The following is a 4,127-nucleotide window of genomic DNA, read 5'->3' as shown; positions in this document are numbered from 1 at the left end:
AGCTTATCTTTATATTAATGTGGCTACCGCATATCGCGAATAACATGAGGCATAAAATTAGCCTCAAACTTCTTGTACCTACATAATTTACAAAAGATTTCGTCTCCCAGTTGTTATGTTTTCGTCACAATAAGCATTAACTTTCTTCGCGATCCCTGAGGCTTATGTTTAACTGAGCACCTAATTTAGTAACATTTCACACCAAATAAAATCCATTCTAGCACCAATTTTAGTAAATGAGCACCAAAATCAGTGTACCAATTTAATGAAAAATGATAACCAAATATTGTAACTTTTGTTAAAGAAATAATAACTAATTACCCAAAAATTGTAAAATGATCACCAACATTAAAACACCATTTTAATGTAAATGGAAACCAAAATTGTAAGATTTTGCCGTGCTATTAAAGTACATAACACCCAAAATAATCGTTGTCAACCCAAAAATAATTAATGAGCACCAATGTTGTTACCGCATTTTATTACAAAATGATACTCAAATACTATTGGCCTAAAAGTAGTCTGTGTGGGGGGGTCGCAGTTCTAACCTAACCAATCCCACTTATTGTAGCAGTTCGTCTGTATACGGGTCGCAGTTCTAAACTAACCTAACCCACTTTTTGGTAGCAGTTCGTCTGTGTATGGGTCGCAGTTCAAACCTAACCTACTTTTTGGTAGCAGTTCGTCTGTGTGGGGGTCGCAGTTCTAATCTAACCCACTTTTTGGTAGCAGTTCGTCTGTGTAGGGGTCCCAGTTCTAACCTAACCTAACCCAGTTTTTGGTAGCAGTTCGTCTGAGTAGGGGTCGCAGTTCTAACCTAACCTAAACCTAACCCACTTCTTGGTAGCAGTTCGTCTGTATAGGGGTCGCAGTTCTAACCTAACCTAACCCAGTTTTTGGTAGCAGTTCGTCTGTGTAGGGGTCACAGTTCTAACCTAACCTAACCCATTTTTTGGTAGCAGTTTGTCTTTGTGGGGGGTCGAAGTTCTAACCTAACCTAACCCACTTTTTGGTAGCAGTTCGTCTGTGTGCGGGTCGCAGTTCTAACCTAACCTAACCCACTTTTTGTTGCAGTTCGTCTGTGTAGGGGTCGCAGTTCTGACCTAACCTTACCCACTTCTTGGTAGCAGTTCGTCTGTATAGGGGTCGCAGTTCTAACCTAACCTAACCCACTTTTTGGTAGCAGTTTGTCTTTGTGGGGGGTCACAGTTCTAACCTAACCTAACCCATTTTTTGGTAGCAGTCCGTCTGTGTGTGGGTCACAGTTCTAACCTAACCTAACCCACTTTTTGGTAGCAGTTCGTCTGTGTATGGATCGCAGTTCTAATCTAACCTAACCCACTTTTTGGTAGCAGTTCGTCTGTGTAGAGGTCGCAGTTCTAACCTAACCCAACCCACTTTTTAGTAGCAGTTCGTCTGTGTAGGGGTCGCAGTTCTAACCTAACCTAACCCACTTTTTGGTAGCAGTTCGTTTGTATGCTGGTCGCAGTTCTAACCTAACCTAACCCACTTTTTAGGAGCAGTTCGTCTGTTTATGGATCGCTTCGCTGTCTCATGAGACTGGTCAAAAGCGCTGTGCATGAGGTGCGGTGTGCAGGGGGTTTATCGTGAGGAGCTACTAAATTTGGTGTTATTATATTTGGTAATATACCTATATGCATATTTTTTGGTAATCCATTTTTTATTTAGGTTACAAAAGTGCATTAATTTGGGGCTCAAAATCTGGTGCTCATTTACTATTTTTGGTGCTACTTTACTATTTAATGTAAACGGTTTACTAAAACTGGTGGCAGTTGTATAATTTTAAGTAACATTATTTTGGTGCTCAACTACTTTTTTTGGTCGCAATGGTTGGGGTACCAAAACTTTTTTTGGTGCTCATTTAAATTGTTGCCTACGGTACGATGTCAAAAACATAATATACACATTTAAGAATCAATTTTTCACTTTTGAGTGACAGTTAGATGGTATTCCGAAATCTACCTTATGTATCTTTATAACTCTTATTAAGATAAAGCTTGTTTTGTCTAATAACTTCCCTACTATGTTATATCATATCATTTTAATTGAATTCGTTGTTGTCGTAACGTTGCTTGGTTTGACTCACAAAACTAAATTAATAACATAGAAGAATAAATGCAAGTTATTTGTAGTGACAAATAGCGTCAATTACGCGTCAAATAGCGTAAATTATCAGTACCACTACTCAACACTATGTGTCAACAATGTTGCGTTTGCCAAAAATGTTCTTGTTCGTCTTTAGACTTTTTGCTCGTCGCGAGATCTATTGACAAGTAGCAGTACCTACTGATAATTTACGCTAATTGACGCGTGACTGACGCTTGGATGACGCTAGATGTCACTACAAATAACTTGCACTTGCTGATGTATGGAGTTACTACTCTTTCCTTACTCATAAGGAATTCACGACCTTCAGCATTGGGGTGAACGAAGCAAAATGGAAAATTCATGAAACAGTGTACTTACAAGTGTGCATCAACCTTTACGCAGCAAGTTCTATTACGTTCTCCGTCTTAATGAGCCCCGACCGGAAAGGTCATATTTCACGACGAGCGTAGATAAAGAAAACTTGACTTACGGTTTTAACGTAAATATTTTGTACGTATGCTGAAGGGTACTTTTCTGTACGGATTCCGATTCTGCTTTTACAATTTTGTTATATAAATTGTGTTTTTAAATGTTAACGTTCCAATGAAAATGCTACGTAGCAATAAAGCATTGCATTCAATAAAAAAATACCCGTTTTGAAAATACTTTTTCTCAAGGCTACCTATAAGTACGAGGACAATAGTACTTTACATGCAATTCAATTCAATTCAATTCAATTCAAAATATCTTTATTCATGTAGGCCTAGTTACAAGCTCTTATGAATAGTTCATTACATAAATATATTATGATCTTAATCTAACCTAATTATCAGAGCAATTTATTGTTGTAAATTATTGTTCATAATAATATTGAGTCTATAATATACAATTTCATATAAATATGCCTCGGCGTGAAAACGGATTCCCGGCCTCGTATCCCTATCTTAAATATACCCACATGGCCGAAAATCCTCATTTTCCCGGCCTCTGCTGTGATGCACATTTCTGCATTGGAAAATGAGAAAATGAGTGACAGATTTACTATCTCTCGACTCTGCGAGCGTAATGTAAAGCGACGGAACAATTTTTGAGGACAATTGATAGTGACATTGTAACCGTTCCCCGTTGCGTTGGCTATATTGCAGTCGTTAAACGTAGCGATACCAGGCCCTGTACCCAAATGGCATTTCTGCGATGCAAAACGAAAACGAAACAAGGTAGTCTGGCTCTGTCGCGCCAATACGCAAGAGCGATAGAGATAGATATCTACGAGCGTTTCGTTTTGTGAGCGTTTCGTGAGCGTTTGTGCCATTCGGCTACGTACCCACTTCGTTTTAGTTTGCACGAATGCACGACGGCATCTGCACGAAATAGTACATTACGATTAGGGATGTACCGACTATTGATTTGGCCGACTAGGCCGAGTACCGACTAATCGGCGCTTGGGCGGCCGATTAGTCGGCCGACTAGTCGGCTAGTCGGCCAGAACCAAATTTTCGATAAATTCACATTTTGAATGTAATATTTGGTCCTTCGTTCGCGCTTTTCATGATTTTTTACAGATGTTCAAACGTTCATGACAATATTTATATACATTTTCCATTTTTAACAACCGGCTTGGCTTGTTGGGTAGGGATCCTGCCTATGAAGTCGATAATCCTAGGTAGGAAATTTATTTCTGTGGTGATAACAGATATTTGTTGTTTTGACAAAAAAAGGAATTACTAATAGCTACATAATACAACTATAATTTTCATCTGGTAATTTAATTTTGTACTGTTTTTATATCACTAATGAAGTGGCGACTAATCGGCTCTTTTTGCCGACTAGTCGCCGACTAATCGCCGACTACAATTGTGGCCGGATAGTCGGCTTTCCCGACTAGTCGGTACATCCCTAATTACGATACGAGTGCGTAAAAAAGGAAGTTCAAAACGAGTGGCGACAAATTAAAACACGACCGAAGGGAGTGTTTTAAATCGACACGAGTTACGAATTTCCTTTTCGCACGTGTGTCG

Source organism: Leguminivora glycinivorella, chromosome 8 (assembly GCF_023078275.1).
Source record: "Leguminivora glycinivorella isolate SPB_JAAS2020 chromosome 8, LegGlyc_1.1, whole genome shotgun sequence".
Taxonomy (NCBI): Eukaryota; Metazoa; Arthropoda; class Insecta; order Lepidoptera; family Tortricidae; genus Leguminivora; species Leguminivora glycinivorella.
This window is presented reverse-complemented; position numbering follows the sequence as displayed.